Source organism: Podarcis raffonei, chromosome 1 (genome assembly GCF_027172205.1).
Source record: "Podarcis raffonei isolate rPodRaf1 chromosome 1, rPodRaf1.pri, whole genome shotgun sequence".
In the NCBI taxonomy this organism is placed as follows: Eukaryota; Metazoa; Chordata; class Lepidosauria; order Squamata; family Lacertidae; genus Podarcis; species Podarcis raffonei.
Window position 1 is genome coordinate 62,767,686 of NC_070602.1, and position 13,820 is coordinate 62,781,505.

The window sequence follows — 13,820 nt, forward strand, 5'->3', positions numbered from 1 at the left end:
TCCTGAGTATTCCATTTCAACAGCAAGTTATACATCTTTGACAAAATCTTAGTTTTGGGTTCTAACAGTTCTGTTTCTAATTTTGATTTTTCCACCTGGAAGCCGGTTTTCTTGTCCAAATTATATGCCTCCATTATCTGATAATAATGTAGCCAATCTCGCACTTTGTTTTTTAGTTTCTCAAAGCTCTGCAGTTTTAGTCTATCTCCCTCCTGTTCCAAAATTTCCCAATATTTCGGCCATTTGGCCTCCATATTGAGCTTTTTCTGAGCCTTCGCTTCCATTGGTGACAACCACCTTGGGGTTTTATTTTCCAGTAAATCTTTGTATCTTATCCAAACATTAAACAATGCTTTCCTGACAATATGGTTTTTAAATGCTTTATGTGCTTAACCTTGTCGTACCACAAATATGCATGCCAACCAAAAATGTTGTTAAAACCTTCTAAGTCCAAAATGTCTGTGTTCTCAAGAAGCAGCCAATCTTTTAGCCAGCAGAATGCTGCTGATTCATAGTAAAGTTTAAAGTCTGGCAGGGCAAATCCGCCTCTTTCCTTTGCATTAGTTAATATCTTAAATTTTATTCTGGGCTTCTTGCCCTGCCAAAGAAATCTAGAAATATCTTTCTGCCACTTCTTGAAACAATCCATTTTGTCGACAATCTGCAATGTTTGAAACAAAAACAACATTCTAGGCAAAACATTCATCTTTATAGCTGCAATTCGACCCAACAAGGAAAGCTTCAGATTTGACAAATTTCTAAATCTTTTTTCACTTCCGTCCAACATTTTTCATAATTATCTTTAAATAATTTCCCTTTTTTGCTGTCATATTAATCCCCAAGTATTTCACTTTCTTGACCATGGTTAAACCTGTCTCATTCTGAAACCTCTCTCTTTCAATCGGTGTTAAATTTTTCTCTAAAACCTTAGTTTTTGACTTGTTCAGTCAAATCCTGCCACTTGACCAAATTCTTGAATTAGTTCTAAAACCTTTTAGTACTAGATTCTGGCTCCTGTAACGTCAGTACTAAATCATCTGCAAATGCTCTCAATTTGTACTGTTTGGCTCCGACCTGTATACCTTTAACCAACCGGTCCCTTCTAATCATGTTCAGCAAAACCTCCAGTACCGATATAAAAAGCAATGGAGAGATTGGGCACTCCTGTCGTGTCCCTTTTTCTATCTTAAATTCTTCCGTCACCACACACCATCGTATATTGATAATAGTGCTACCTCTGGACTTTTGGTTAGCTTTAGCCATGAATATTTGTAATGTGAATGAGCATTCTTGTCAATGAAAGCTTTACATTTGCATTGCTTAATGACAGAAGCAAGTGCCGGCATGTGCAAATGTATTTAAGCTGGGTACACATTACAACTGGAAACCACATTCGAAGCACATTTTCCTTCTGAAAGAATTCTGGGCACTGTAGTTTGTTAAGAGCTGCTGGGAATTGTAATTCTGTGAGGAGTAAACTACAGGGCCCAGAATTCTTGGCAGAGGGGATGTGCTTTAAACACTGCAGTCTTATATTGTGGCAAAGCAACTTTCAGCAAGACCTACAGACTGAGACAGTGCACAGACCTGGTCTTCTTGTGCAGCACGTGAGAGCATTTCTTATGATGTACCGTAGAAGCTTTGCAATGAAAAATACATTCCTTTCTTTGTTATTCATTTTTTCCCATCTCAATTTTTTAAAAATCTGAATGGGTAATTCCTACTCAACAGTAAATTAAGTACATGCCTGGCATTATTAATCAGTGTCAGTGGCTGTATCAGTTACTCAGTTGGATTAGAGCTGGATAAAAGCAACACACAGAAGAAAAAAACATGTGTTGTGGTCTCTCTCTCCTCTTCCCCATGTGATTTTCCCCTCAGTCCAATAAAGCACATCAACAACCATGTGTGGTGCTTTCTCCAGATGGTTCTGATAGCTGAGGGAGAAGAACCTACCTCAAAACAAGGCCTCGTTTCAGGCTTGTAAAGCAGCTGCCTGGGTTCTCCAACTGTTGCCCAAAGAACATTGAAACCTGCACAGATATAATCACCTTGCCAAGCAGCCTGGATACTTCTGTCAAAAACATTCCTGAAACTTCCAGTGATCCATTTGGGCCCTTGTCACCTATGAGATGCAGCTTTAAGGAGTTCACAGCATGTGCACCTGTGCAAAGCATTGCTTGCAGTGACTTTTTAAACATGGAATGACTTCTCAGCGGTGGTAATCAGCCTCACATGTCAAAACTGTCTGTCATCTGTTGTTTACTAGATTCAAGTTTCACACCGATAGATAATCTTCAAAGGAAGATTACCCTTCTTTCCTTTCTATAAGTAATAAGCACTGATGAATTGGCCATTCTTTGCCTTTGATCCATCAGGGCCATATTCCATTGTCAGGAGGACTTTGAAGTGGCATTAAGCATACATTAGGAACTGCAGAAAAGATTGCAATGTATATGTTTATTACTGCATTTATACACCAGGGAACAGATGGGGAAGGTAATATCCCTTCAATCCCAAACCAGTGAGATGTCCAGCTGAAAAGGCATCAGTCATTGCTGCTTCAGGATTATTGTTTTTTTAAAAGAACTGCCTTCTCTTTATTACAAAATACAACATAAGCTCCAAAGCGATTAAGGGATATGTACTTAAAATTCATTCCAGACTCAACTCGAGTCCATTCGACTCAGTTGCTTGTTTTGGGGAAAAATCATTAGCATCTAAAGTTTCAGTAACTTGGGAATGTTCCTTGGTTTTCTAAATGAATGTGTTTACCGCACAAGAGTCCATCATGAACAATTACTACAATTTTATATGAAGTTCCTATTAAATTGAAAAGCAAGATGTAAGGGTTCAGAATTCTTAATGGAATGAATGGTAATCAACAGTCTCTACGTTTGTCTTGTAATTGGACCTGCCAGAAAAGCTATCATGTTATTCAAACATTTGGGTGTTTCCCTCCCTCCGACATAATTTGATCCATAAGGATGTCTAGCTCAGTCAGCTTTCTGTACACAAAGGAACATTTAATAAATGGGCTAACTGAAGTGGACTGCAATGTGGGTTAGAGTCAGAATTACACATATTACGGCAATGTGCAGTTTCAGCACCTAGAATTACCAATAGGTGGCAGAAAGTCAAAAAAATGTAAAAATCCCAGATTTTAATAATGATCAAATATACAAGAATCCCCTTCTGTATCCCTTCCACATCTGCACAGAATTAGAAGGTAAGGGGAAAATATTTGTCAAACAGAGGGATTACTTACTAGGATTTACCATATTTTTTAATAATTTCAGCAACTTCCCAGGAGCGTGTGAAAAACCCAGTAGTGAAAATGAACTGATCCTTGTTAGATTTCCTTCGCCTGACAGCCACCTACAAATATATATGAGATTAAGCATTTCCAAATCCTTATTGTTATCCTTTCCCTTGCTGTTCAAAGATAACATGATTTCCCACGGATTTAGTCACCTTTATCCTTCTTTAAACTTGGACAAAGCTATAAATTGAAAGCAATTAGCTGCACAGGGCTGCTTTTGATTCAAAATGGGATGATCAGATAACCAACACATTTCCTGAAGCAGTTGCTAAAGCCTGAGAGCAGAGCATGATAGAAACTGTTCCACTGTGAAGTGGTTCAAACTGAGTCCATCCAAAGATATGTACTAGAGCGTGGGCCTCCAATAGGACTCCCAAAGGCACACAGGTGCCCACAGAGGCCTTCTCTGGCACATGCAGTGACTCCTCCCCTTGCTAAAACTAGGTTTGAAATAAGCATTCTATTTTAGCTAATATAAATAAATAAGCTGTATTATTCTTGATGGCTCTCTCTCTCTCTCTCTGTATGTGTGTTACCAACGACAATTTATCCGCTTTGCAAATGTGCTGGTTGGTTACTCCCTACATGAGAAAAACGTGGAAAATGTTTATTGCATATTTACAGAAGCATTGTAAAGAAGTAACACAATAGCAGGATTTTGGTTTTTTTAACCACTTATAATATTAAGGACAATGTTTGGAAATATTTAAAGATATTAAGAAAATTATAGACACATACAACATAAGAAAATAAAAGAATCGGGCGAGGGAATGGAGGGAAGTCAAGGGATCGGAGGAATCCCAAAATACAGTGGTACCTTAGGTTAAGTATTTAATTCATACCGGAGGTCTGTTCTTAACCTGAAACTGTTCTTAACGTGAAACACCACTTTAGCTAATGGGGCCTCCCGCTGCTGTCGCACCGCCAGAGCACGATTTCTGTTCTCATCCTGAAGCAACGTTCTTAACCGAGGTACTATTTCTGGGTTAGTGGAGTCTGTAATCTGAAGCATATGTAACCTGAAGCGTATTTAACCTGAGGTACCACTGTACGGATTTAATATGGTATGAAAATGTTTTATTTTCTATTTTTATTTTTATTGTATTTGTTCATTATGGTATGTGAAGACAATGTCTGATTGTGAAAAATAATAAAAGAATTATAGAAAAAGAAAAACACCCCCCCACACACACATTTTGGGAGGGCAATTCAGGCCACCCCACCACCACTCCGCTGACCTTGCCCCACCCCTATAGCCAACCCCTTCCTGATTTTCTTTCATTTTTTTAAAAAAGCTGTGTGTGTTTGCTTGTTTTACTACTGTGAGAACAGTATGCTAGACTAGATAGCCCTTTGGCTTAATCCAGCCAAAAACTTTTACTGTGGTGATGGTACAACATACTGTTTATAAAAAGGATACCTGTCATGCGATCACCCGATTAAATAAATACAGAGGTTCCTCTTTGGTGAGGCAGGTGTGCTCAGTGAATGCTCATGCCATTTATTTTTTGAGGCTTATAGTTCCTAGAAATGTCTCCTCCATGAGGGGAGGCTGTGGTTTTCAGGTAGGAGGTGGCGATGCCAATCATTAAGCCCCTTAGGCTACATCACCCTTTGATTGGGTAGAATATTGTCTGCACTGTTAGCTAATTGGCAAGAGCATCCTTGTCTTCATGCCTTTAAAAAGCACAATATCTGGAGACCACAATATCTGGAGACTTAACTTAAAGACCCTCCTCTCTGTTACTAGCTCATTATGTGGTGTTGGGAATGTTTTGCTGATATCCTTTCAACCAAAGGGGTAAGGTAGCTAGTCGTGGCTTACAGCAGAAATGAAACAATAGCCAAGTACCATTTCAGAGACTAGCAAATGTATGATTGGATTGCGAAGAGTGATGCATCTGATTAGGTGGGCTTTAGTCCTCAAAAGCTTACACCATGATAAATTTGTTAGTCTTTAAGGTACTGGTGTTGTTCTTTTTGTTGTTTTGCTAACATTGCACCATAATTTACTTTATGGGGTTGTTGCGAGGATAAAAAGGCCATAAAACACTTTGGCAATGCTATTACAAAAAAATAGAATGGCACAGAGGATGGTTCAGATGAGAACTCAGTGTGCAGAGCCTATATATAGTTCAGGATCATGGATTGTACTTTGCCTGTTCACCGCACCCAGGCAAACTTCTCTTAGCAGACAACCACACATTGGATTTGCGGATAACATGTGGGATCCAATGATTGTAGGCTGGAATATCCTGACTCTATCCGAAATTCTTTTTTGATTTTTAGGTTAGGCTTTTTCAATGATTCTAAACCTGCCCCTAGGGACCACCCACCCCTCTAGATCTGTTCCTGAGGAAACTCAGGGGACAGGTCTAAGGTATTCCCCCCCCCACAATTTGATCTTCATTAGGGTTTAAAAGTATAGCCAGGAGGGGCACCAAGCAGGACTGGACTCTTCTGTTTACCAGCTAGTAAGCTGAAGGATCTGATCCTGTGTGGTGTTGCTCCTTCTCAAGGGGCACACAAGGGAAGCAAGCTGCTGACGAAGGAGCACATGATTTTCCTGCAAGAAAGCTGCTTGTGAAGCAGCATTGGCACCCCACAGGAACAATGCCTCCACTCAGTGGCCGTTGAGCACAGGAATTGATCCTGCAGAGTGGGGCATAAGGCAGGAAGAAGAACCACGACGTCAGGCTTACTTCTTCCTAGGAAGAAGTAATCATTGGTTAGATAGGGCTTGGCCTATTTGTGTGGTTTCCCTGCTCTGCCTGCCTTTGCTTTCCTGCCTGATGCCCCACCCACTAAGAGCCATGAATTACTCTGGGCTGTCCAACCCAACTTGCAGCCATCCATCACTGTCCAACACCCAAAGCTCTCTGATTGGGCTCAGGCCTCAGTCAAATCCAGTGCACAGCCCTAATACACACCCTTGGCTGGCTCTGCCTGTCATTGGATGTGATTGCACCTGCCATTGACCCTGGCTGCGCCTACAGTGTGTTTCCCTGCCTTCCTCCCCACCAGTTCCAAATGGGCACCATCTATCACTAGAGGTGGGCCAAGGAAGAAACAAATTTCTGTCGTGTCATTGGACAATCTGTGCGCTCATGGCTGCTGTATTCTTGTTCAGGGAAGAAACATGCTACAAATGTTTTTAAATAGCTTATTTGCTATATATATAATATTATTCATTGGTTTGCTTAGCTGTCTGTTTTCCAGACCAGTGACCTCATTCTAGTATCTGAAATAAAACATATTTCATAAGGCAAACATTACACGAAGCACATTTATTTTTGTGCTACCCTGCATTTTTTTGTTGTTCAAACATGTGTGAAGTTTGTGAACTGTACCAAATTGAGCTACGTGAAAACCATAAATTTAAATGAATAAAACATTGGATTTTACATCTGGAGGACTGTGCTCTAAAAGCTGGAGCTGATTTAAAGTTGCATCAGGGCAGAAAGCAAACCAGATCTTTAATTTTTGTTTCATGTTAGCCAAAAATAATTTTTCAATGCCCTTCTTTTGCGGGAGCTCTCAATGTAACACGAGCAATGGAGGGTATTAACAATTAAACAACAATCTTAAGCAATAATCTCAGCTGCTGTTGCCTGTGGCAAAAACACTGGAGACAAAACATAGATTTTAAATGAGTTGAAGATGTTATGAAAGGGACATTTTCTGTGAAGGACACACACGTTTGTTCTATTCTGCTGTCTCTGTCCAAACAGGTTCACCAGGGTTTTGAAGCCCTACAGAACCCTCTACCATTTTTGAATTGTGCCAATAGTGGCTCCTGCCAACCTAGCAGTTCAAAAGCACGTCAAAGCGCAAGTAGATAAATAGGAACTGCTCCGGCGGAAAGGTAAACGGTGTTTCCGTGCGCTGCTTTGGTTCGCCAGATGCGGCTTAGTCATGCTGGCCACATGACCCGGAAGCTGTACGCCGGCTCCCTCAGCCAATAAAGCGAGATGAGCGCCGCAACCCCAGAGTCAGTCACGACTGGACCTAATGGTCAGGGGCCCCTTTACCTAGCAGTGCCTCTGTGTCCTGCTTCAGCTGGCAAATAAGCAGAGCAGTGGAGACTTAGGAGCAGCAGTCCCAGAATTGGAACCTTACAGTAGCCCAGGGTCTGAATGAAGGAGGAGCCCAAGAGGCAAGGTCAAGAAGCAGTCCAAGGTCAAATCTCAAGAGCAACACAAGAAGTATGGTTCACAAACAGTAAAAGGCCCAAATGCCCAACAAGGGTTTCTTTTTTCTAATGACCACTTAGGTGATAGGAGCCCACAAGTCAGAAATCTAATGGGAAGATGCTCCAGCATACTGTCCCTCTATGTGTGTTTGGAGGGAGGGCATTCTTGTTTCCTTTGTTATTATGTCATATTTTTTGGTGTTTTTATGCCATAAACCATCCTGTGATCTTCCAATGAAGGGCAGTGTACAGTGGTACCTCAGGTTAAGTACTTAATTCGTTCCGGAGGTCCATTCTTAACCTGAAACTGTTCTTAACCTGAAGCACCACTTTAGCTAATGGGGCCTCCTGCAGCCGCTGCGCCACCGGAGCACGATTTCTGTTCTTATCCTGAAGCAAAGTTCTTAACCTGAAGCACTATTTCTGGGTTACCTGAAGCGTATGTAACCTGAAGCGTATTTAACCTGAGCTACCACTGTATAAATTTAATAAATAGTTCTACTATGAATAGTGAATGATTTACAACCTAAATCTTCAGTGTATCATGCAAAAGTTCACAGCTGCAAGCCATCCCTGTTGCTAGCAGATTTGCTCTGCATGTGATGACCAGCTTACTCATAAGTATTTACTTACTCTTGAGGAGCCCTTGCTCATCTGTGTGATATTGATGGTGTTGGCAGCAATGCGCCTCCCCTCTTGGCTTATTTTAAAAATAATTGCTCCCAATATATACATTTATGTATGCAATTTTGCCTAACATACATATTTTGCCATCTTTCTTAATAGAATGCATTTGTGTATATTATTTTAAACAATATGTTGATTTCTATGCACACTTTTTCATAATAAATGCATTTTTGTAGATACGACTTGGCTGGAAAAATGTACTACCAAATTCGGAGAAGTGTGAATTTTGGAGGATGGCAATATTTTGCTTCGTATATTGTTTCTGAAACTATGAATTAGGTGACATTACCTTTAAATGTGAACTGAAGTGAGGTTGCCGCCCAACCCTAGTGTCTGTGTGTAAAACATAGTGCTATTTTCTTCTTTGAACTGCACCACAGCTTTCTATGTTGCCAGGGAAAGTCTGGAGATCAGAGGAACTCTCCTGAGCTTGGCTGCTCTTTGTCTCTCTGCTGCAGCTCAGCCAGATACAACACAGAGATATATTTTCCTTTGTCAAACAGCTGTTTTGTGCAAAACTGGCAAATGGAAAAAACATGTATTTTGAAAATAAAATTAATTAATTGAAACATTTGCCTTTCCGGAAGTTTTTTCTCGTTCAATTCCATAGATGACACAATTTTTATAAAGACGTGTGTACACAGGTAAACAAAGAACCATGTATGTGTCTGCAAAAGACCTTGTACTTCCAGGACTTTGTGAAGGGGAGGGGAAATAGTAACTGAAGGGAAAGGCATAAAATTGCAAGTGCTCATGTATGGATAAAAGTGCACAAAAGCGCACAGAGGAAAATCAACCCACATAAACATTAAAGGCTTAGCATAGCCTAACCTTTAAAATGACTCAGGTAATGTAAGCCTCTTGTTTTTTAACAACTGTTTTAAATTTTGGAGGAGTGGCTCTTTTTGTTTTGTTTTGTGTAGCCCCCCTCCCACACCCTTTTAATGGATTTATGATTTACTCTGTAGAGCTTTATGTTTATGTTTATTTATCATAGATAAATAAATTAAACAAATAACCACATTGCAAAGCCTAATTCTACACATATTGATGTGCCCTCCCGTATACCCCACCAAGATATATTTGTGCTTTTACTCCATATCTTGGGACAGCCTCACCCATTCCTCTCCGTTCTGCTACTCAGCTTTGCCCTTTCCTCCCTCTTCCTCTTTGGGTTTTCTCCCTTTCCCTTTCCCTTTCCCTTTCCCTTTCTCTGTCAGTTCTTGGGTAATCTGTCTGTGCCTCTAGATGCCCTTGCTGCCCATACCTTTTGTGAAATGTATCCTGCCAAACTGCTTCCCTTCCATTGTGCTGTTTTTCCATGTACTTCAGTGGCCAGGCAGCTGGGTGATCTACTCCTACAAATTTGGCACCCGGGGCAAACGTTCCAGTGAAAGGAATGGTTCTGTGCCTACACTATTAAGTGGTACTTGTTGAATGAAAAAAAAATAAAGGTTCTTCTTTTCACTGTATATTCCTTGTCATTTTGTTTTTAATGCAGTTACTTGTCATTGACCAGCCAGATATTATTCAACTGAATATTTGCCAAAGCCCACCTCTTTCTCATCACATATTGCCTAGATTACAGAGAAAGAACAGAGGGGGGGGCATTCAAAAGTGCCAGAAAGGAGGTGCATGTTGGGATACTGAGGGTTCTGCTGCTTTTTCCTCTCTGGGGGGTCTGGGCTGAGGTTGCAGCTACAGAGATGGATGCCTTTCTACTGATCCGACGTAGCAACACGGCCATCTTCACAGACGCCAAGGAGTCCAGTACGCTGTATGAACTGAAAAGAGCTGTTGAGGGGATTCTCAAGAGACCCCCCCAGAAGAACAAAGACTATACAAGGATGGCCAGCTTTTGATGACAGCAGAGACCGTGGCTTCACCAGCCAGCCAGCACAAGCTCAGGCCCCAGCGACAGTTGGCTTGGCCTTCAGAGCCAGTGGTGCCTTTGAGCCCCTCCGCATTGATCCCTTCTCCAGCCCACCCCCATGCTCCCAGACGTGATGAAGCCCCAGGACTCTGGCAGCAGCGCCAATGAGCAAGTGGTGCAGTGAGAGCCAGAGGGCGATGGAGCGAGCTGCTCCTCCCTTCCCCAACCCTCCAGCGTGGAGAGAGGTATCCAATCCAGGTTCTACTTCTATTCTGCCCCTCTCCAAACAAGACCACACCTCCTTCCAAGCCCCTCCCCACTCTTCAAACAGCAATGTTTTCATTTTTGGTTTTGGAAACAATAAAAGCTCAGCTGGTGTGTTGTTTTTTTAAAAAGTGCCAGAAAGGATATGATGAAGGTTATATTTCGCTGCACTGTAGGTATGCCCTTGTATCAAATGAACAGGATCAACCATCTACCTAAGAGAAGATAGAGCCTATGTCAATCCAGCTGCTGCAAAACACTTTTTGCTTGGCTGAAGGCTCATTGCAAAAGTCCCATTTTTGACAAATGCAAGAACTCTCCCTGAGCATTACCTGCCACCGTCAAAGAGGGAAAGTGTTACCGATGATTTATTCATAGTGACACCGAGAAAATCCTGCACCCTCCAGCAGATTTTGTAGCCTACAGTAGCCTTCACAGCTAAATCCCAGGTTAGTCTTCTGCTTTCCTGGAAATAAATGCAGGGTATTCCCTCTTTGAACGCTCCAAAGGCGTTTAATTTTTTTAGAAAAGAAAGAAAAGATGTGATATGGAAGAAATGAAAGAAAGATTTCCATGACTTCAAGCAAATAGAAGTCAAGGCAAATATTGTGGGGAACATATTTGCATCTATGGATCTATGCATTTCCATCTCTATAGCCTGTACTCTTGCCTTTGAAAATTGAAGGGTTGATTTTGGTGCCCTCCCTGCAATGTGTCGTGTAGATTATTGATTTAGAGGTTATGGGTAGGGTTGCTTTTTATCGTTTTTATTTATGTTTTCATTTGCTGTAACTTGCCCTGGGGCCTTGTGGTGAAGGGTGACAGGAAATACAATGATTGTCATCATCAATGGCAGAAGTTAAGCAGCAATTAAAACCACAGATCAAGAATTAAAAGTCTGGTATCCTTCTAGCACAAAAAAAGACTTTGCAGTCCCTAGGTGGGTTCACCTGGTGCTGACTTCATTCTGTGAGCAGGGCACCAAACAGCCATCGCTCCAGTGGCCAATGCTTGCCTTCACGGGCAGGATTGCAAAAATGACCCAAGCTTAGTACTGGGGAGTAGACTCTTGGAGAGACATTGTTTGTTGGCCAGGGATCTGTTTTCTTTTGTTTTTAAAGAGTCTGTGATCACCTAATAAAATCTGAGTGAGTGACAAACCGGTTTAAAATAACTGTTCAAATATTTCAAGCCTCTTGTTATATATAATATGTGAAGCTTCCTTATATTTCACCAGTCATTAAAAAAAAACTTTGATAAAAGAGGGTTTCCTCCCCACTTTGATATACATGCCTTTGCATGCTGCCATAATGCTGCAGCTCAGAACGTGGTTGTTTAGCTCTGACCCCTATTGCTAAGCTGGTGTAACACCCTGGGAGTGCAGTGATCCTAGCTTGCGCTTGAGATGGTTGGCAATGAAGTAGCTTAGGAGTTTGAAGGAAAGAAGCATTAGTATGTTACAATACAGTAAGCAAACACAGTTCCACAGCAGGCCAGAGAGCCTCACGATAAATGTCTAAAACACAAATTATTGTACAGTAATTCACCAAACACATTTGACTGCACTTTCTATTCCTTTCCCTATAGTCTACATGGACATTCTGTGTAAGGTGTATTGAAATTGATGGAGGCTGTACTTCAGCCACAGGGCTTAAGTTGATTGTGCCCACAGTTGGACTGTGAACACAATGTGTTGGGTCCAGACTAACTTAGGTCCTACTGAAATCAATGCAACAAGTTATTTACAACTTAAGTCCCACTGATTTCAGTGGGGACTATGTTCAACTAGTCTGGGCTGCAATTTAACCCTGATTACCTGGCCAATAAAGCGAGATGAGTGCCGTAACCCCAGAGTCGGCCACGACTGGACCTAATGGTCAGGAGTCCCTTTACCTTTACCTTTACCTGGGAGCAAGCCCCATTAAGTTCACTAGGGCTTACTTCTGAGTAGACATGGCTAGCGTTCCACTGAAGCCAGCCTATCATTTTCACAGACAACAAAGAGCTGATTCGGATATTTCAGCCTGTTCACTCTTGCAAAACCAGAGTGAATACTGTCATAAGGCAACTCTAAGATGCAAATGATAAGAGATGTGATAGGAATTACTATTTTCTATATTATAATGTCCCACGCAGAAAAGAGTTATATACCCCAAATATCTTATCATAATTTTGTACACTTCAGTATGGGTTCCATGTAGGACAGACACGAATACTTTCGGAACCAACCTAATGAAATTCAAAGTAAGCCCATACAGCCAAAGATGGTGATTGGTTGGTGAGTGGCTGTGCTCCATCCTGATACTTTAAAAAGTCCCATGACTGAAAGTGAGGGGGCTTCTCATCTCCAAGAATTAAGGGTTGTTTTGTAGGCAGTATTGGGAAAGAGCAATTTTTCATTTGAGAGGCAACACCTGTGAGGTGGAGTGCTTGACTGCTGCCCCACCAAGCATAGGCAGATACAGAGATTGTGCTGGGTGTGTTCAGTCAACCCCTAATTTTTTAAAAAAACAACAACTGGGGGCCAAGGAACAAGGAGTAAGGAGGAGCGGGGGAGAGCCAGTGTGGTGTAGTGGTTAAGAGCGGTGGACTCGTAATCTGGTGAACTGGGTTCACATCCCCGCTCCTCCACATGCAGCTGCTGTGTGACCTTGGGCTAGTCACACTTCTCTGAAGTCTCTCAGCCCCACTCACCTCACAGAGTGTTTGTTGTGGGGGAGGAAGGGAAAGGAGAATGTTAGCCGCTTTGAGACTCCTTCAGGTAGTGATAAAGCGGGATATCAAATCCAAATTCCTCCTCCTCCTCCTCCTCCTTCTTCTTCTTCACAGGCAGAAGCTGTAGGTCCATTCCAGCCTTTTTCTTCTGCCTGCATTGTCTCACTGTCTCACGGCTCTGCCTTCATCTGAGCTCTGTTCACTACTGTTTGTGGAAAGAACTGTGGGAGGTGAAAGGCTATGTTCCCTCTGGATCTGCCCTGCCTCTTGTTAGCTTGGTGTAGGTCTTTTTCTCAGCAGGAAAAATTATCCTGTTTAGGTTTCCTGACCATTCTTGTTGTGGTGGTTTTGTTGCCTTTTGGCCCCTTTCCCTCTTCCTTTTCCTCATCTGTCAGTCTTGTCATTTCCCCTCCTCCCTTTTTTCCTTGGTTGAAATAAACAAATAAGCAAAAAATCCCTGGCCACGCGCCCTGATGAAATGTGCTGCGCACACCTATGGCCCCAGGGATTCCAGACCCATGTTTGTGACTTCTGTGCAGAACATGTGCTACAAATATGCAAAAATGTTGTGCATGATAGGAATCGCCAGGTAAATGTCAGAATTTTCTACTGCGCTGCTAAATCATGGGTGGTCAATCCATGGCCTGCCAAGGCCTGGGGAGCAAACCTCTCCATTCACGAGCTATCTGACATTTATTATAGCAAACATATGGGGATGCATGTTACAGGAAATATCAGAAGCACAGCAACAATGAATGTCAGCATCT

General features: G+C 41.9%; 1 pseudogene; it reads left to right on the top strand.

Annotated features, from left to right (window-relative positions):
- The first annotated feature begins 9,853 nt into the window (after positions 1 to 9,853).
- Positions 9,854 to 10,258, top strand: LOC128402538 (elongin-B-like; annotated as a pseudogene).
- Positions 10,259 to 13,820: the final 3,562 nt, after the last annotated feature.